At 42.6% G+C, this 21627-nt stretch overlaps 2 long non-coding RNA genes across 4 annotated transcripts in view; one reads left to right on the top strand and one right to left on the bottom strand.

Moving 5' to 3' along the window:
* The window catches only part of LOC307215942, a 576636-nt gene extending 558904 nt beyond the window's left edge, over nucleotides 1-17732 (bottom strand). Inside the window, exon 1 of one of the 2 annotated variants that reach the window (XR_013838751.1) lies at nucleotides 17668-17732. This is a non-coding gene — a long non-coding RNA (uncharacterized lncRNA). Of the gene's footprint in view, nucleotides 1-5357; nucleotides 5395-17667 lie in introns of those variants that run through there. The other variant, XR_013838752.1, reaches the window with a different exon arrangement.
* LOC307215953 lies at nucleotides 5630-14775 on the top strand. 2 transcript variants are annotated; one of them, XR_013838786.1, is made up of 3 exons: nucleotides 5630-5832; nucleotides 10050-10165; nucleotides 13989-14775. It is a non-coding gene; the product is annotated as an uncharacterized lncRNA (long non-coding RNA). The 2 variants fall into 2 exon arrangements; XR_013838787.1 differs by lacking the exon at nucleotides 13989-14775 and adding an exon at nucleotides 10465-10675.
* Nucleotides 17733-21627: the final 3895 nt, after the last annotated feature.

Below are 21627 nucleotides of genomic sequence, written 5' to 3'. Positions count from 1 at the left end.
AGCGCCTAGGACTTGCCGATCGAAAGGTCGGCGGTTCGAATCCCTGCGGCGGGGTGCGCTCCCGCTGCTCGGTCCCAGCGCCTGCCAACCTAGCAGTTCGAAAGCACCTCCGGGTGCAAGTAGATAAATAGGGACCGCTTACCAGCGGGAAGGTAAACGGCGTTTCCGTGTGCGGCTCTGGCTCGCCAGAGCAGCGATGTCACGCTGGCCACGTGACCCGGAAGTGTCTCCGGACAGCGCTGGCCCCTGGCCTCTTAAGTGAGATGGGCACACAACCCCAGAGTCTGTCAAGACTGGCCCGTACGGGCAGGGGTACCTTTACCTTTACCTTTACTGAGTAAGCAGGCATTTCCAAAACTTCTCCTTATTCTCAAATGCATGCAGAACAGAACCCATACAGGGCGAGGGGGAGAGAAATAAGGTAATGCTTACTGGATGACATTCTTATAGAGGCTCCACCTCCCTTTTAAATGATCTTTAAACTTACAGGTCCTTGGACATGCGAGTGAAACACTCAGTCATGATCAATATAAATGGATCATAAGCACTATTGGATCCTCTAGCAGCAAACTCTCTGAGTGGCAGAGTAAATGGACCCCCAAATGCTACCATTATTATTCTCAAATGCATTTTTAGGACCACAGCCTCTTCCTCAACATTTGCCATCTGGTTCACATTTTAAGAGCATACAATGCACAGAGCCCTGATCCAGCACTGCTCACATGCAGCCCTAATTAGAAGGGCACTAATACGGGCAGGGGTACCTTTACCTTTATAATCAGGATAGGCTTGAGCGCAAACTACAAAAACTACTCATAGTATTTGTTGGCCTATATCAAGGACTTCTGGGCTTGAACAAGTAATCACATGCCTTCAGACTGGCATCTGAAGCTGTCAGAGGGACATAGCTCAGTGGCAGAGGACATTTTTGCATGCCAAAGGCTCCTGCCTGAAACCTTAGAGAGAGGCTGCCTGTCAGTGAGTAGAAAATACAAAACTAGGAGGAACAATGGTCTGATTCATTATAAGGCAACTTCTTTCACTCCTGTTTAAGCAGCAGTGCCTTTTAGAGAAGCTTGATGTGCAGACATTAGCAGATACTAAAGTTTATCACTGCACCGTGAAAAGCTTCACCTGCTGATTTCTGCAGCTCAAAAAGCTATTAAAAGAACAACAGCAGGGCAAGGCAGTTTCTTTTTGGTCACTTGGCAACTCTACTAATATGCATGTTAATGAACAAAATGGGACCCTGTGGGCGGAAGGCTCACAACCATCTTCAGTTGGGAAATGTATGACATTTCGGGATAGGCCAGGCCTGCTATAGGATCCTGCCATCTGACCTTGCTGGGTCTGCCTCTTACACATGAGCCTCCAGTTCATGACGTCAAACCACTTGGCTCGAGAATACACTTGTCAGGTCCATACTCAACAAGGCCTTGGGAACCCAGTCAAACTAATGGAGACATACTCTTAAATATCTCTTGGCCATTGCAAGCAATACTGGCAGTCCAACCTATACACATCTACCCCAAAGAAAGTCCCAATACAAGGGTGCCAAGAAGGGGACAAAGGGAAAAAACTTTGGGCCTACAGAGTTGAGAGCATTGGTTCAGCCATCTGATGAAGATGAATAAACCATTGTAGTATGCACTCACTTACTCAGCAGAATGTATCCAACAAATCTAGACTATGCAGTAATGTGTAAAGAGCTTCAAATTTTAAAGAGTCAAGAAGACTGTGTAACAATAGAAAATATATATACATTGCCTTGAACTAAATGTATTTCTGTAGATATGCATTACTCTATAAATGTTTAGCTGCCTCCTCATCTTGGTTACATCAGGTAGGCATCCCTTGTGCAAACAGAAACTGGTACAGCTCAGGTAGAGAAGCCATTTTCTAGTGAGAATTCATGGGATGCATGAATTAGGGTGGAGCTAACAGTGTGCAGCCAGAACCAGAGCCGAAACTGATAGAGCCCATGCCCTCCTGTAATTACCAGGACATGTCCCAGCTCCCAACCCCAGCATGACCTCATGCTTCATCTTTGAAATTCAGCATGAGGTCAGGGATCAAATGAAGCATCTCTCCCATCTCCTACCAACCACAGCTGACAAAGGGCAGCAAAGGCAGACTATCTTTCTTTGCCTATGCATGTCCCCCGGGGAGGGGGAAAGGTCTGCCAAAGGACAAGTAAGCCTTAAGCACTTTATTATGCTCTCAGCAGAAAGTATGCTTGCTGGCAAACATCTTTTGACAAATTAAATGATAGGCTCCCCCAAATAAAAACAAGGAAGAAGTCGCTCAAGCAGGGCTACCTGTTTAAGTATTAGATTATTAATTAATTATAGTAATAAGGAACAATTTGGTTGAATTGCGCAAATGCCTGATAATTTCTGGTCTTAATTTTAGAGATTATAAATCACGTTTATAGATACTGTGGAGATTTGTAATTACCAGAGATTGTAATATATTTATTCTGCATTCAGCAAAATAGGTTAGATGGAAAAGATTAATTGATTAATAAACATGAGTGCTGATTCACCAGATAGGCAAATGGCTTGTCTATTTAGTGAATTAGTATTCATGGTTATTAGTCAATGTATCTTCATTAAATACTCTGTACCAAAGTACACATCTGTTTTGTCATATTCCATGTACTTAAATGCACTATGTTCCCTACTGACAAAATAGGGGTGGGTGTGCAGGAGGGGAACCCTAAAACCTTTTATGCCCCAGGTTATGACTCTACAGCCCTCTCCTAATGGAGCTTACTCCCAGCTAAACATGTACAGGATAGCAGCCTTACAGTAAGATGTCCCCATTTTCTGGGGACAGGCCCCGGATTTACAAACCAGTCCCTTGACAAAATCAATCTATTTAGTAGGAAGTTGAAAAGTGTCTCCGGATTCATTGAAAAATATCTGGTAACCTTACCTTACAGCACATTTCCAGCCATGTTTACTTGGATGCCCCACTGTATTTGATGTGTTTACTCCTAGGTGAGTACCATCAAGAAATCCTGGAGAGTCACTGGCAGTGTTAGAAACTGAGGTATGAAAGCTAGGAGCTAAATGGCACCTTAAACCTGAGTTATGGGCACCGCAATGGAGTGTCTAGGTGTGCTTTCTTTATAACAAGAATACAAAGCTGAAAATGAATGAACTGTAGCTAAAATCTTATGTTCACTTTTCACATGGTCTAGTCCTCATCTGAAGACCTCAAAAAACAAAGCCATACTCCCCCTGCCCGCCTCCCTAATATTCTTATGAGGGTCTCTTCTCCAGTCTTCAGAGAGTGGCTGGAAGTGGGGGGGGGGGCAGAAAAAGGTCCTCCTTTCCTTCCAGCAGTGGCAGTTTTAATATGAAACCTTAGGCTCAGTACCGCGCCCAGAGCTCACATTAATGAAATTCTCTGTCGCAAAACGCACCTAGAACAGTGGGAGTTTCGAACGCTGGTCACTGCCAGTCATTATAGACAATACTAAGCTAGATGTACCAGTGACCTGACCCAACTTCCTGTGCTCCTACATTCTAATCCCTTGGAGGTAGCCGATAGTTGTCATATTTCTCCTGCATCTTAATTCCCAGGATAAAGAAATCCAGTTTCTTCATCTTACCTCTCACAGAAATCTACTTCTTTGATTCTGTTATCATTTTCGGTAGCTGCCCTTTGAATCTGCTCCAGCCACATCATAATGAAGCTTGTGATTACCTTTGAATGTGTCTGGATCTCCTCCAGGACATAAAACACATTTCAAATTAAGATTCCTATATGAAGTGAGCTCAGCACAAATATGAGGTCTCGATGAAACATGAGAGCGCCTCCATTTTCATTCAATTACACAGAATGTAAAAATGTCATCACCGTGGGATTCCTATTCATAGGGTTAATGGTGGCATAAATCATCAGCTGGAAGCTGGTAGGAGAACAGGGAAGAGAATCAAAGGGGAAGAGGGAAATCCTGCAGCAACAGCAGGCTGGAGTACAAGGAGGCAGCCTACGTGTTTGGTGTTGGTTTGGATCTGATTTTTGGGATGCAAATGATCTTTCTAAATTACATCCCTTCTTGTGCCAAGATTACCTTGGCACCAGTGCACCTTGAGCCTGATAATAATGAAAGCCAGTCCTTGTCTGGCCCTGCTCTCCCTGGGTCTTTCAAATAACAACAAATCAGAGTTAACTAGAGCATGCTGGTGATAGATTAGTTGCTAAACTAAATGGTCTAGGGACCCCCAAAATAAGGTCCAGACGTACACTCAGTATAATTAAAGCACTGTAGACAGCCAAGGCAACTCACACACCATATTGGATGCTATTTGTTTTGATACCAGTTAGAATGGTGACACAGAATCAGCTTCGCCGGCGCTATTAATTTTCTGGTTCCAGAGGGTCAGATGTGTAATCGTGGATAATACAACACTCTGCACTTGCAGATGTCACTACTCCAGCAGAATGGGTTTTTGTAATGAACTGCTCTCCTTTTTCCACCAGGAGATGTTGGAGAGAGTCTTTCAATGTCTTTCCCCCAAAGCCATTACATTGAAGAGAGAATTTCAACAAGAGAGGAAAGGAGAAACAAATCCACAGATGAGTAGCTGAGTAAACAAAGCATTAGTAAATCTAACCATTTTCAAAGACATGGTTGTGCTTCCTGTTGGGGGAAAAGTATAAGCAATAACATTTCCTTGTAATAAATTTAATTCATGGACCTGCTAGAGTGAGAAGTCTACAGATAAAGGGTGGATCCTGACAATATATATCTGCCTGCTAGGGCTTGCTGCGGCCTGGCACCAGCCCCTTGCATGGCAAGCACAAACCATAACTTGCAGCTTCAGATGTAATGGCAAACTATGGTTTGTTTGAACTTTGAAATTAGAGAAGGACTCAGAATACAGTGGTGCCCCGCAAGACGAATGCCTCGCAAGACGAAAAACTCGCTAGATGAAAGAGTTTTCCGTTTTTTGAGGTGCTTCGCAAGACGAATTTCCCTATGGGCTTGCTTCGCAAGACGAAACGTCTTGCGAGTTCTTGCGAGTTTGTTTCCTTTTCCTTAAAGCCGCTAAGCCGCTGATAGCCGCTAAGCCGTTAATAGCCACTAAGCCGCTAAGCCGCTAATAGCCGCTAAGCTGCTAATAGCCGTGCTTCGCAAGACGAAAAAACCGCAAGATGAAGAGACTCGCGGAACGGATTAATTTCGTCTTGCGAGGCACCACTGTATGGGGGTGGGAGTGGAAAGCGCAAGCCTGAAACTCAGACCCAACAGCGAAACTCTGGCATGACTAGACCACTGACATTACGTGACAACATGCCACTGACTTGCAATTCAGAAGAAAGTATCTCTTGTTTAAGCTTACCTCCGAGAGAAGTTAAACTAAGCTGCTTTTGTTAACACCTCAAAGTCAACACCAGGTATGGTTCCATATTTTAATGTTGTATTTTAATTTTGTTTTTAAGTTGTAATCATTCAATTTGTTTTTATTATTGCTTGTAAGCCGCTCTGAGCCCGGCCTTGGCTGGGGAGGGCGGGGTATAAATAAAAATTATTATTATTATTATTATTATTATTATTATATCATTCTTTCATTACTTACGTGTCATAATGCTGCACTGCTGCTGCCTACGTTCTCTAAGCACAGGGTATTACATCTTAGCTTTGTCCAGTATTTATCAAATTGTTCTGAACTCCTTTAACTTGCTCTTTGTTGACAGTCTCACCTGTTGTTCATCTCCTTCAGCCTAAATGCTTTCCTCCCATTCTCACCTTAGGTGTTTACCCTGGCTTCAGCTCAATTTTACCTACTCCAACTCTCTGTATTTCTGAGCAAAAAAGTATTGATGATTACTATTAAGTTAACCATTATTACCAGGCTAAGGGTGTCATATTAAGCATCAGTGGAACTCATGAAATGAATAACTATGTCTCCTAACAGACAGTTTTTGTGGCAAGTGACACTGGGCATAACTTGTTGGTGCTTTTTTCTACTCCACTTCTTCTTACAACTGGGTGATTTTTTTTTTCTGTTTAGCCAAACATTTTTAGAGAATTAATTTGATTCAGTGTTGGTCATTTGTTCTGGCCTTCACGATTTTATAATTTTATGATGTTTTAAGGATTTTACTGTACAGTGCCATAAAAAACAAGCCTGAAATGAAATCCTCTTATAAATAAATAAAACCTGGCTGTTTGGCTGCTGTGAGGCATTGGCTGCCACAGGGAAGGAAGTTCTCTGGATGTGAATACTGGGATCCTCCAACTCCTGAGCTACTTGTTACACACACACACACACACACACACAGTGTGTGTGTGTGTGTGTGTGTGTGTGTGTGTGTATCAGGGGTGCCAACTTGAATAAAATACTGTGGGGCCCAGGTAAGCCCTGCCACGCATAATCGATCACATGATGCAGTACACACATACCATTTCAGGGGGAATGCCTATCAACTTTGTGGGGGCCCAGCCCCCTCAAATATTTTATTGTGGGGGGCCAAAGCCCCCACAGCCCCTAAGAGTTGGCTCCTATGATATATATCCAGTGCTTTTTTCCTTAAAAAATGTTTTGGGTACTCTCATTTTCCTAATCACATTGAAATACTGCCCCTCAATGAGGCTAAACTTAGATTCACAAAATGTTTAGGGGTATGCGTACCCCTGTGTACCCCCAGAAAAAGCACTGTATATATCAACCATCATCCAAACAAAAACCAAATAAATAAGGGCACCCAAGACGGCCATGATGTAAAATCTAAATAGCAGCCAAGCAGCTTACTCTCATATTTAAAAGAAAGGAGGATTTAAACCTCGAAATAAGTGCCTGCTTCCCAAATTTATCAGTGCAGCTCCTTCTTCATGTAAATTGGGTAGGCGACAGATAGTGTTATCCCTAATCCAGTCAGCCTTCTGCCAGCAGAGCCATATTTGATGTATTAGATTAGCTATAAAAGCAGCAGCTGCTCATTCTGATTTGTGGCAAGGGAAACTGAAGAGCTTTTGGCATAGACAGGAGAAGGCCCTTAAATAAAGCTCTTGTGGAGGTGAGTTTAGGAAAGGGCTCACATCTGTTCTTACTTTGTGCGAATTTGTCCATGCTGTTTCACCAGAAAGTGCCAGAGCAACAAGGTGATGTTTTCAAGTAGCTGAGTGTAGACAGAAAGATTAATCGAAGAGGCTTTATCTTTAGGAGTACTCAGTGGGGGCTCTGTTCGGCTCACAGAGAATGCAGGGGCACTCATTACCATTTCATCGTCTCTTCTCACTGCCTATAGTCTTTGGTCCATACTTTAATCACTGTAATTATCTATTTTATCATCCTGTGTACCAGTTTCTGTTGTTGGGCAATTAGCACAGAAGCATAGCCTCCATACACAGATCTCTCTCCTCAGCCACCTCTACAGTAGCCTCTTGGCAAATAGGAAGTGCTGCTGCTGGTCTCCTCCCACCACTAGAGAGAAAATGGCAGGAGCTGTCCTCTGGGGCCTCCTGGGCTCTGAACCTGCCCAATTTGATTCCCCACCCCACAACAGCCTTTGATTCCGCACCTTGTTCCCAATGTAGATTTTTCACGCACCCCTTGTTCCTGATACAGATCTTTATTTCTCTCTTGTTCCTCAACCCATCTTTCTAGGCCAGGGGAAGACACCATTTTGTGGTTCACCTTAGGTGCCAAAATGTCTTGGGCTGGCCTTGGGGTGTGCACTGGAGCAAAGATCACTGTAGCTAGTACAGTATATCTGATTCAGAGGAAGAACAGATGTCTGTCTCTCCGCCTGCCCCCTTACAAATGGACAGAATTCTCCTAGTGAATACCATCCTCTATTGCAGTTAGTGGCAAAGTCCTTTGGTGGGGAGGAGTTACTAGGCAGAGTCTGGGATTGGACTTTTCCTGTTGAATGTGCATATGGTATTCCCTACTAGCCCTGTCTCTGTGTAGCCTGCCCATGTAACCAAAGAGTGACAGCACAAGAAGCCAATTGCCATCAATGGTGATTGCAAATTGTGTGCAATTTTCACTATACAATCTTAATATCAGTGCTTATAGCAATTATCTGATTCATCGTTTACATCCACATTAACTGAAAGATTCACTAACTATACAGTATTGAAAAAGCACTGTGCTCACACTACTGCCCTGGAAAGCATGGAAATCGTACATGTTGCCATAATACATAAAAATACATATCAGATATCTTAGCAAGAATCACCATGGCTTGGAGCAATGCACCAAGCACGGCAATGACCCTTCCTTATTTCATTAAGTTTGCCATTTTGTATTATTCAATCTATTATGTTCATTACGTATATGCAGTGCACATCTAATGAGTCCAGTCCATTTTCTCTCAAAATGAAAAATTATATTGACTCCCCTACAATCAATGACCCCATTGCGCCTTGGAGCATATTGAAACCAAATTGGATCCTTAGCACAAAGACTAAGTGTTGATGCTGAAGTATAAGGAGAGGGAACACAGAGGCTGTTTTGTGGGTGGGGGAAAAAGTCATACTATTAATATTCGATAACTTGGGATTAGAGCCAGTGAAATTGATTAACAGCTTTTAAAAATGGAGCAGCAAGCACAGCTGGTGCTAAGATATTACAGTGTTTGGCATCGTATAAATAGCCAGTCAGACATTCAAGGATCTTTTAACATCTTGGAAAGGGTATGCCAACAGATAACACCACATGTGTTTTAAAATTATAGTAGGTATTTTCAAAGCAACTGAAGTCAATTTACCTCTGTTCTTTCCCCCTGCACTTTAAATTTAAAAGAAATGAATGGGTATTTTTTGTTCTCCTTTTACAATTATTAAAAAACCCTATCCTGCCGAGATATATAGTACATATGCAATGAGTTTTAGCTCAATGAAAATTTTTATAGCCAAGCTTTAGAGCCCTGAAAATATGAGTTTACTGGGGAAATGCTGACACAACTGTTAAGTGTAATGGAGTGAGCCATGCTGCCATAATTTCTGATACAATCTTATTGATATGGGTAGTAGGGAGACTAAAGATACTGCCAATCATTTTATAGGCGCGTGTGTGTAATTTTACTGTGATATTTGGGAGATTAAATCCTCAGGTGATTCTTTTTTCTGTATTAAGCATTAAAGCATTAATGTGTGTGTGTGTGTGTGTGTGTGTGTGTGTGTGTGTGTGTGTACACACACACATCTCTCCCCCCCCCCAATGTTGTGGTGTCATCCTGACAATGACAAAAAAGCAATACATTTTGTGCTACAAGCAAGAAGGAGCAAGTGATAAAATCTTCCTTCGATAATATTTATTTCAAAGATGCCCTGAGCACATGCTGGGATTAAATTGGAAGTGAATTGATTAGAATATAAATGTGGCTTCAAAACTGTGTGCTAATATTCAGTTTTATATTCATGAAAATATAAGAGTTGGTGAGGGAAAAACCCATCTCATGATGGCAAACTCTTTTTGCCCCCCTTTCCCTTATCCCTTATAAAGCACATTCAGCTCCAATTCCTTTCCTTTCATTCCCTTGATCTTGCTTACCATAAACTATGCTTGAATCCTTGTATTATCAGAGTAGCTGTTTATAAACCAAGAAGCTGGCATGGCTAGCTGTCTGAACAGCTGTCTGTGCTTGGATCCACCATTACACAGAAGGTGCATGGAATTTTGGCTGCATTTTCTCCAGTCACAAGGTCAGCACCCAAGAAGATGGACATGGAGCTGAGAGAGGGAGGCTGTCTATCTAGTCCTCTCTTTCTGGTCCAGGCCACACCCCTCACCAGCTTTACTTTACATCCTTCTTGAGTGTTTTCCCCTGGTGGGAATGTCTCCTTGAACTCTGATCACAAGCTGCTGGGAATTGTAGCTCTGTGAGGGTTAAACTACAGTTCCCCACTACAATTTTGTATCTCAACTAACAAAACAATATGTTTCGGGTGAGAGTGTTGCCATTATTCCTCTTTCTAGCATTTGCAGAAAATCCGGCCGCCCCCTTTTTGCCCCCAGCTGCACTTTCTGTGAACCTCATGATGTTTTTTTTCTCCTTTCTCATATGAAAACTACCTTCAAAAGACTGGAGAAGTCACAGTCAACAGAGCGCCTGAAATGCTGACTGATTTCAAGCTACTATTTAAATGAAATTAATTCAGGGAGGGGAAACTTGAGGAGTATGTGCTCAGAATTTAAAGGTAAGCCTTTGTTTTCATACCATTTCTGTCACTACGCACATGCAGAAACACATTTCCAGATACAATTCTGTGACCATTTATGAACTACATCTAATTGCTTCCTGAAGCCTGAGAGTTAGCCCAGGTACCTATACATGAAAAGTATTTTAAATCTCCACTCAAAGAGTTATACAATTGCTTGCCCCAAGGAGAGATGGCAAAGACTTGCATTTGAGCAACATTCTTCACAGAATACCAGGCTTGTCAGAGGATTACAGTGTAGCTGAATGATTATAGCTACCTGATGCTTTAAATTTCAGATGCTCCCTTGGTATTCGCCTTCACAACAGTCTGAATTTTCCAGAAGCTTGCTGACATAATTTTGCACGTTATTTGAATGAGAGCTCTCCTGGGAGACTCACAATGAAGAAAGAAACTTTCTCTGCTTCTCATAAATCCTCATTTTTGCCTTATTCCACTTGTGATTTGTTTTTGTTTTGCTTTGCTTTTCTAAAACAAAAAACTGTAAATAGCCCAATTTACACATTATAGTCAGGCATGAGAACAACACATTTAGCAAGAATTGAACTTGAAGAGAAGTAATTAGTGCTGTGATCAAAAATTTCTTCTGCTCCCCCACTCAGGCCGACTATTTCTCATCAATTAAGAAGAAAAGAAATTGCATCAGAAAATAAGCAAAGGGGAAATGATTTATTTTTTATGCAAAATTCTCCTGGGTGGGTGGTGGTGAGGTTTTGTGCTTACCTTACTTTTGAGGTGACTGGAGGATTTTGTCCTTCCTTTCGTTCTACAAATCACCTTGCCAGTGGGTTGCATTCTGCAGCCTCCCTGCATGCCCATGCTTCTTGAAAACTCCATGGTATCCTTTGCTGCCCTTGCTTGTAAGCGTAGGAATGCAGGGACACTGCAGACTGTGCACCTGACAGCTCCTCGTTGTTACTTTTTCAAATAGATCTTTCTGGAAAGACTTTTCAGAGGTAAAAGTAAGGACACCCTTAATAGGAAGATCAGAGAGTTCTGACGAAAACGAAAATGGGAGTGGAAATGGTTGACGATCACTTATTTGTCCCATGCCTCAAAGGGAAATAAATCCATTGAATACAGTTAGTATAAATAAAACTGCCATTGTTGAATTCAGTCCACAAATGATACATTTTTCTTGCCCAATTTTCAGTGTCTTTTCTTGTACACTGAAATAAATGTGCTGGAATGACATTGTTGACATTTGTCTGTCTCGAAAGGCAACAGAGTGTGCCTCCAGGGCTGAAGTCAAACTGCTGAGTTAACAGCACCAAATTGACCTCCCTGGGATGCAAGCCTGGGTAGTGTGTATGGAGGTCCTGGGCCGCCCAGATGACAAGACCACCCCCCTCTTGACCTTGCTGATGTAGCCCAAAGGAAAGAAGAGTAATATGCTTGGCACCAGCTTGGCTGCAGGAGTTGCTGGGAAAAGGTGTACAAGGCACCATTCAACTGTCCTAGGGACTCCACTCTGGATTTGTCTAAGGTTTACTCCTTAGCTTTTTCTTCTCTGGAAGATGTTCTGCAAGGCACCAGAGGTTTGGGACCAAAGTTTTGCTTCTCCTAGATGGGCCACTTTCCCAGGTTGATGAGCCCATCTGCGCCTCACATTCCTCCATAGCACATGCAGTTGGACCCACTATTGGTCATGTCCGCTCAATCTGCCGGAGTCTGATTTTGCGTGCAGGGGAAATCTCTACCTCCCGGAGGGTTGACACCCATCAGCTACCCTCACCTGGTTCAGCCAGCCAGTCAGAAAACCATTCCTAGGGTGTGGCCACTGTCATATTCTGACAGATTTGAGGAGGCACAGGTGGGGGACTAATATAATGGCAACGTAATTACTTAAGTCAATTACAATCCCACCGCTCCTCTGCATCCAGCCAGTCCATGACAGCCTTCCATCAGAGGACTGGGGAATGTAGAATGGGGAAGAAAAGTGTCCACACCACTGTTGGCCATCTCACAAAAATAAGACAAGCTGAATCATCATTTCCCCCAAACTCTAAAGAAATTGTTAAGGACCCTGAGAAGGAGAAAGAAAAATCGAGGCCTTTTTAATCGGGTAAATTTTCAAGAAATTGTAGTGCAGCTATCAGCACAGAACTAGAAATAGGCAACTATTTCTAGAGCTTTCATTAAAATAGATGAGTATTTCATTACCAGCTTTACCGGAGCATAGGCATCTGCTCACATAATTTTGTCAGGAACTGTTCATGTCTACACTTGGGGGAGGGGGAGAGGTCTTATGCAATCCATTTGCTTCCAATTCTGATGCTGCCCCTAGACAGCCATTATCCTTTGTGCCCATCACAACCACCAGGTACCATAACAAAGATTTCATATTCTTAAAAGCAAATTAAAAGTCATGGGAGCTGAACAGCTGTCTGTTTCTGATTAGAGTATAGCTTCAGGGGATTTCCAGTGGGCAAACAGACAAGAGGGAGAGTGTGGGAGCCATGAAGCCATGGCAGATGCTTGTAGTGCCGCGTGGTGCCTCGCTGACCTCGGTGACCGGCATGTCCGTGCTTTGCAGTGTATTGAGTGTATTGACCTTATATGGAGTTGTGTTCCCACTGGGCAGTAATACCATATATGGTAATGAGTGTTGTATAGCCATGATCGGGCGATGTGATGTGGGACATTGGCAGATGGCCACTGTCAGAGCTGCCTCTAGGTCCCAGCTCACAGAGGACCAACGCTAGGCTGTAGTAATGTACAAAAGTCTTTATTGAAGTTCAGTTTCCATTTCAAAGCCACAGCGTGCAGCCCTACGTCTTAAACCCTAGATCGACGAAGTCCCGTCTGAGTCCCCTCCCCTATGACACCAGTTTAAGATCCTAGCCCTGCTCCACCTTTTACGCTGCTCTCTCCTCCTCTGGGTCCTCCTGCCCGCTGGGGCATTGCCCTTTCTGGACTCTTCCGACGCTGAGTCGCTTAGCTCCTCCCCCTCCCTCCGGCGGGCTTTAGGACCCGGTTCCCAATCCTCATTCTCTGCTGTCCCGCGCTCCTGTACATTTGAACTTGCCTCTCGCGCCAGCCCAGTGACCTTTCTCCTAACCGTTACACTACTTCGGTCACTGCTTCCCTCTTCCGGGACACTGGCCGGATCTGACCTCTCCTCCGTTATCCGACTTTCTGATGGAGGTGTGGTCAGCCCTGCCTTATCTTCTCTCCCTGGTGGGGAATGCACTGGCCCCGATCCTTGGGACTCTTCCCCCCCCCACTCTGCTCTGGTGGGGAAGCTGGTCCTGATTTCCAGCTACTGCTCTGGGAGTCCCTGCTGCCCCCTTGCTCCTGGGGCGTTCCCCTTGGGAACCCCCTACCCCTGGCCACTGGCGCCCCCTTCTGTGAATCTTCCGATTCGCTGGATAGGCTCATGGAATCCCTCGGTCCACTGTCCTCTTCTCCTACGCTCCCCTCGGATTCTTCCCCTTCGCTCTCCATCTCCTCTCTTCCCTGTGCCTCTGCTCCTGAGCCCCTGACAGCCACGTAGGCTGTTAGAGAAAGGAGAGGATAATAAAAATACCAGAGAGGAGGAACGCTCGAGTGAGCTGCCCTCCACCCTGAAGATACTCGCTGTCTGTTTTTTTTTCTATGCTACTCACCACTGTTGACGGCTGGTTTCCGTCAGGAGAGTTAAAGTCTTTCCCCACAGCACTACAGCCCTGATCTGATTCCCCTCCCCACAGGGCTGCTATTATTATTTTTCGAAATGTGAGTGATCTTGATTGTGCATCTTTAGCTTTGCTTCTCCTTTTGTCCTTAATAAGCTACTCATTCAAACCATTTTTTTGCCCAGCTGCAGGCCTACATGACAGAAAGAGCTGACTTCCAATCTTGGCAAGAGGTTTCTTCCTCATAGCAGATGGCTTAGGTGATCAAAGTAGATTCTCTTAAGGCACTGATATGTCTGCTCTCAATACCTGCCAGGACTGCTGGATCAAAACTGTTTTAACTGGCAACCTGTACTTGTGTCACTACTACATTCATGCATACCACATGTAGAGTGTTTGCTTCTAACTCTACAGGACAGTTAGCGCACAAAAAAGTAAAAAAAAAAAAAGTAAAAAAAACACACACCAGCACACATAGAAAATGCTGTGTGAAGTTTGTAGGGGAAGAAGCAGTCTTCCTGCTGGGAGATGGCTGAGAGCGCTGTCAGCCTGTGGCAAGGTTTCTGTTTCTGTGTCTGTCAAAAAGACTTCTGAGAGTGAAAAGTAATGGCATAAGATTTCTTCAGTGTTTATTAGTTCTGTTAGGGTAGTTTTCTGTGGAATTAAATTAGTAAAACTTAATTCATGATTCTGTGTGAACAAAAAGGATCAGGATTTGCTAAGTGGTTCCTCCCTCTGGTTCATGGGAGCACTCATCCTGCACAAAAGGGTGGGGGGATACCATGACCTTCAGTGAGGTGTTGGATAGTTTTATCTGTCTAAGCAGTACTGTCCATAATCAGGCAGGTCCCTTGTCAAATACTGTCCAAGCATCTCCTGATATGATGTGGGGCCATTGCACTGATCAGCTGCAAACTCAGAGGTGACACTAAGAAAGGCTGCTGAAATAACATCCAGAACAGTCTGTGTTATCTCCATTGCCCCCCCAAAAAAAGGTCTGAGGGACAGTGGACCGGCCCCCTGCTGAAATAGTTTGCTGACCCCTGGTTTAGAGTTACTGTTAACAAATATCTTATCATGGGGCCTTCTTAATACTTGGTGGCCATGGTTGTTTTTCTTTCTTCCAGCCTGAACATGTGAGAGGAGATTCATGTGGAAGGGTTTTTTGGGGGGGGGAGGGAGACGCCACCCTTGCCACGAATGTCCCAATATGTATGGGAAGTTCAGAAGGGGGCTTGGAAGCAAATGCACTTGAGACCCTTAGAAGTCTCCTTGCAGCCTGGAGCTCCCTCTTCCTTGCTTTACCTCACTACGCTCAGCTGCTATGAGCAATGTAGCCTTGCTAACTTCCAAGAGGTTGGCTGGAAGGGAAGCAGCTTAAAGCAGGCAAGATAAGGCAGCGAAGGTGTGATGGCTTGTGAATGCCTCTGCTCACTCAGAGATACATATATACAGTCTTTGTTTTACATATGTACAAGCAGCACGTTACAATCATGCATCCGAATCCTCCAGCTCAGATTCTGGGAGTGGCTTATGCCAGCTCCTTCTCCAACAGAAAAGGTGGGGAAGTTTCACGTGATGCCTCTGTCCCCTCCTCTTTAACACTGTCCTTTCTTTGGCAGACAGAATAGGCATTGTTTCACTGTCTGTGTCAGAACTTCCTGTGCAGTGTTGGGGCTCTGGTTCAACATCTGTGAACTGTCCCGCCTCCCGGCTTTCCCTTCTTTCCTCAATCGCCACTTCCTGCCTCCCTTCCTCTGCCTGTCTCTGCTCCCCCCCCCTCATTCTCTGGCAATACCATGACAGAAGGGGACAGATTTTGCTCCCCTCTTCCATGTGTTCCTTTATGTATGAAAAGTCCCTCCTCCCACTTTGTTTCCAAAATGGCAGCAGCACAGCTGGATTAATTTCATGAGAGGTTAGTTTGTTTCTGTTTAATATGAGAAGTGGGATATTGAGCAGAGACGAGCAGTGACAAGACATGGAATGAGCAGCAAAATAAGCTATGTCAGTGACTTAATATCGAAACAATGAATTAGTGAGATGCATCCTTAGACCCTACGTATAAGAGTACCCAAACTACCAATTTTATAAAGGAAAGGAAAGACACAAAAAGGGTTCTGTGCATAAAGGGGACAAATGGCAGCCACTGCCTTGCAAATCATCGCCACATATGGTGGAAGACTTTTTTAAAAAAACACCTCTCAGTCTACTTTGTGTCATTCTAAATATGTCCTAAACAAAACTGAAACCTAAGCCAGAATGGAAAGGAAAAATAATATTGCTTGCTATAACAATGACTATCTGAAAAAGACCCACCGCAATTACACAGTGAAGGATGTGTGAGGCAGTAAAAGCTTTCCCTGCCCATAAACCTTCGAGCCATAGCCTTCAATATTTATGAGTTCAGGAGCAATGGTTATTGCTATGTGCCATTCTCATCCATCATGGATAAGCTAATGTGTATATCACACTATTTAATAATAATTTCGTTTTATAAGCAGCTTTCCAAGCCACAGCTTACAATTTAATTGCAACTGTGGTCCTGTTCAGTTTGCTTCATTTTAGTACTTGGATTAAACCTAGAATACAGTAGAATAGATACTGGGGACATTACACAAAAAGTTTACTTTTATGCTTTTTGTTTTGCTGCTTATAGACCCAATGTGTTTTCAGCTAAATTGAATGAACCTGTTATGCTAATCCACAGTGCAACCTGATGTATGCCTACTCAGAATTGTGCACCATCAAGTAGAATGGACCTCACTCCCTAGAAAGTGTGTTTTAAAACAAATAAATGGTCCAGAGAATGAGGCATCTCATAAATCTCTCTCTGTGTAACTGAGCAAGCCCTAAACCTGGTTAGTATTTGGGTAGGAGACATTCATTAGGGAATCCCATGTATGCCACTCTGATGTTCTTGCAGAAACATTGTACAGTGGTACCTCGGGTTAAGAATTTAATTCATCTTGGAGGTCCATTCTTAACCTGAAACTGTTCTTAACCTGAGGTACCCACTGCCGCCGCCCAATTTCTGTTCTCATCCTGAAGCAAAGTTCTTAACCCGAGGTAATATTTCTGGGTTAGCGGAGTCTGTAACCTGAAGCGTCTGTAACCTGAAGTGTCTGTAACCCGAGGTACCACTGTAATAAGAGAGATACTTCACACAAGCACATCCTACTGATTAGAAACAGAAGTCAATTACTGAATATAAAAATATTCACTCATTTGAATCTGTCGCCTGATATGGATTCTATATAGACAGCTTGTTCCCTTCTCCCTTTACTTCTAATAATAAATTGCAAGACCAGATCAGTATGTAGTTTATTATTTTTATCATTCAGAAACTATAGCCTTGTAGATTACCTCGGTTACAACATGGTACTGATAATGGGTTTGATCCCCATAGGGGTGTGTATTCCTGCAATGCAGGGGGTTTTGTCTATGTTGCACAATACCTTTATAGTTAAATACCAATTTATCAGAAACATGGGGATGCCAATGAAATTCTTTTCCCATTGTCAAATCCTTCTCTCTTGTAACATATAGAAACACTTAGCCAGCCAAAATAATTGAAAACAGGTCAAAACATTAGCAGGATTTTAAATGTAATGTAACGAAAAGTATGGATAATTTGGGAATATGAAAAATTGGAGGAGTATTGATATGCAGCTGAAAACAGAATTAACAGGACCCATGGATGGGATGGGGGGAAGTCAGGAGATTCAGAGTAATATTGATATGTGGATTTTTAATGATATTTTGATGTAACTTTGTTTCTTCTCTCTTTTCTTCTTTTTCTTTATTTTTCTTTCCTTATTCTTGAAAATCAAATAAAAATATTATTAAAAAAGAAACACTTACCCAGCAATATGGTTTTCACTTTGTGCATTTCTCCGGTATCACCAGTGACAGCCAGGGATGAACGGTTCATTCATTAGTTCATTCCATCTTCTTCCTGCCTAATCTGTGTTTTAAAATAAAAATAATGCATGTAAATACAAATTTAAATACTTTTTTTAAAAAAAAAAAACTAGCTCTCAAAATAAGCATTTCTAAATATATTCAATCTCAAAATACACATTTTCAGGGCATTTTATGTTATTTTTAGCTAAGAAGTGCAAAATAATAATAATAATAATAATAATAATAATAATAATAATAATAATAATAATATAATAATAATAATAATAATAATAATAATAATAATAATAATAATAATAATTTATATCCCGCCCTCCCCAGCCGAAGCTGGGCTCAGGGCGGCTAACAACAATCAAAATCTGAAGGATAACTACATTGTTACCTGCACATTATTCCAGGAAGTACAGGTCAGTTCATAATCAGAATTTGGAAAAATAATAATTAATCAAGCATCCCTAGTGGAAGCGAATTATATGGAGCAGCAACAGGAAATACAATGTAAGCATGTCATGGCACTAGGTCCCTGTTGGAATATCTTACAGAAGGTCATGGGAAAGCAGAGCACAGAAATGTCAATTTCAGCAGCAAGCCCCATGGTTCCAGAAACATGAGTTCTTAGAAAATTGCAAGCCATCTGCAGCTCTTTGATCCTTACATAAAAGCCCCTGGCTCATTTGGGAGGGAGTGTGGATTAGAAATGTATTAAATAAATAACAAAATAAGTGATTCATTTATTGGGCCACTTTTCATATTTATTCCCATCTCCAAACTGATCCAGCAAGGAGGCACGCTAGGTAAATTCTGATAAATGTAAAAGCTATGTGGTCTGATATATGGATTATTGTGCCTTAAAACATGATGCCTCCTACACCCAAAAGATAAGAAAAGAACGTGTTTTCAGAATATACTCTGAATATATGCAGATGGTCATACATAATTATAATGAGAGCTGCCAAATGACCGAGCAATTTTTAGCTTACTAATGTTCTTCCCTTTTGTCAATTAATGGATTACATTTAAACAGACATCAGTATAAATACCCTTTTCAGAAAGTGAGCGCAGTGTGCTTTAAGTCGTTTTATTTTGATTTGTCATCAATGTGATACTTTGCATTGCTTAACTTGGTTAATTGATTGCATTATGTTTCAATGTGGCATTGTAAGAAATAGTGGGATGAATTAAATTTTAAAAGAGTATGAAACTATCTTTATTTTTTTTCTTTTTCATTACTACTATAAGAACATATCAGGGCCAAAATATCCTAAGCAATTAATTAAATGTACCCTTAACCCACAGCAGCACTGTTTAAAGTTTGCCATTCTTGATTAAAAGTGCCCTGTACCAATCATCAACTAAAGTTTAGTTGATGAATCTACCAGTTAAACCAAAGAAAAGCTTCAGTCCAAAAAGTAACCAGATGTAAATGGGACACTCCTGTTGTCTCTGTGCTTGTTTAGCTAAGCACTGTGAATACCACAACATGCCCCATCAAAAAAGTAGGAACACAAATTGCCATCAAGGATTTATCTTGAAATAGCCATAGAGGTTTACTTCATTCTTTCCAAGAAGAGAAGAGCAGAGGAAACTGTGTAGTTGTTCCCAAAAATTCCCGTGTTCCTTTCTATCGTATTCCATTAATTAATGAGAAATGGAAACTGCATTCAAAAGTTATCAAAGGAGAAAGAAATTTCAGTGAAATTCTTACAGGTGCATCAGTTATCTCAGCATGCGCTGGGAAGAACTCATGCCACTGCTGAATGCAAAAATCACCGTGTTTGGCCCCCCTAACGTTCTAATCATTCAGCTGGGGGAGAATGATCTGGCCAACAGGAAGAGTGTGGACTTGTTGTTGGACATAAAAAAGGACTTGGACGAGTTGGCTGCTTTATTTCCCAGAACAGCCTTGTTTTGGTCCGCACTCCTGAAGTATGGTGCGGTTCGCATAATATTATGGCCACTGAAAAATCCAGGAAACTCTTAAATCGTGTGGTAGCATGCAAATTGTGTTCCATGAATGGCCAAGTGATTCCACATGATAACATATGGATTGGCGACCAGACCTTGTTCCAGGATGATGGTGTTCATCTTTCAGACAATGGGAACGATATATGGCTGTGAGGGTATTGGCGGCGAGCCTCTTGGGCTCGGGTGGTGGTTAGGCATTGGAATGTGTTGTTGGTGTATTGAAAGGGAAGGTGTGGCCATCGCCTACCCCTTCACTTATGGGTATTCTGTTAAAGGAATCCAGCGGTCGTGGATCCTGTCCGATGCCCTGTGTGGCTGGGGCCATGGCACGACCCCCGGTGACATCAGGGGAGAGCTTATAGTTGTATTTGCATCAACAGGCTCCCCCTACTGGTGGTTAACCCCCATCAGACTCACCCCTCTCCAAGTGGGTGGAGTCAACATTGCTGTTGTCCAATGCCTAAGCCAATACCTCTCACATGCTGTAATCAATAAAGTTGTGGCCTTTTTCTAGCCCATTAACCTAATATGCTGTGCCCACGTGTCTTTATTATTCCCAAGCGGGGGACAGGTCCTCGAATCACAAAGAAATTTCAGTGAAATTCTTACGGGTGCATCAGTTCTTATACAGGGTTTCCACCATGCTTACTTAATTTTCAGGAGGATGAGGAATGTTTGAATGGTCCTTTCATTCTACAAATGTTTCACAAGTGGTCTGCACTCTGCATCATTCCTGAACACCTGCAATTCAATTAAAGTCCAGGGGAATACATTATGAAGTGTTTCCTCCGATGGGGCATTCCCAGTTCAAGGAGGATGAACACACAGAGAGACTGCAAGGTGCTGGAGTATGTTTAGCAGAAAGCAAAACATGCATACTACCTTTGACCATGAATTTTTAGAATGACCTGACAAGCAGAAAAACAAAAGCATCTTTCATGGGGGAGGAAAGCTTTTGAGAAACTGGAGGACAGATTGTGGTGTTCTTCCATGCAATAAGGGCAAGTCTCCCACAGGGATTTCTGCACAAGAACAAGGGAAATCAACTAAGCAGTTCCATGACTGTAAGCTGTGCAAGAGATTTTTTTTCTCTCCCCCCGCCCCCATACATTCTGGATGTTTCCCCAAGCAGTTTGGTGGGGTGGAAATGCTACATTAGCTTCCCAGTTTGTGCCTGAACTGCACAGGCCAACCCACACCCCTCTTCCTCCCAGTAAGCAACTGTGACCCACTTGCCAGGAAGCTAGCATAGTGGCTCTGTCGCACCTCGTGAACGGCTTCTGAACTAGATGGGGTTTTGCAATTAATCCAGAAGAACTCTTAATTTTTATGTTCACTTGCTATGTTTTTATGTTCACATTGAGTTACAGTGGTACCTTGGGTTAAGAACTTAATTCGTTCCAGAGGTCCGTTCTTAACCTGAAACTGTTCTTAACCTGAGGTACCTCTTTAGCTAATGGGGCCTCTCGCTGCCGCCGCGCGATTTCTGTTCTCATCCTGAAGCAAAGTTCTTAACCAGAGGTACTATTTCTGTGTTAGCAGAGTCTGTAACCTGAAGCGTCTGTAACCTGAAGCGTATGTAACCCGAGGTACCACTGTACATGTAAATCAATTCATATTTTCCAATCTTACAAGCATTTCACTTCCTTCCCTATACTGTTGACTGAATGCTTCCTGCTTGAATGCAGGTGATCAGACCAGGCCTTTGTACTCTAGGGTGAATTCTTTCATATCTCTTCTAGAAATGCCAGTCCCAATACATCCAGTAATTGCAATTGGCTTCTTGGCATCTGCCTATTGCCTCCCTTAAAATAAACACTAAAGAATAAAATCTGGAAAAGAAAAATGTTTAAGATATGCATTTTGGAGGTTAGCAAGTAGTTTTCCTTTATGGCTGACCACACAGCTTTTTAAGTGAGCAAAGATTTTGAAGTC

This window comes from Podarcis cretensis (assembly GCF_951804945.1).
Source record: "Podarcis cretensis genome assembly, chromosome: 5".
In the NCBI taxonomy this organism is placed as follows: domain Eukaryota; kingdom Metazoa; phylum Chordata; class Lepidosauria; order Squamata; family Lacertidae; genus Podarcis; species Podarcis cretensis.
The sequence above is the reverse complement of the archived record's forward strand: the minus strand, read 5'-3'. Positions and strand labels throughout refer to the sequence as shown.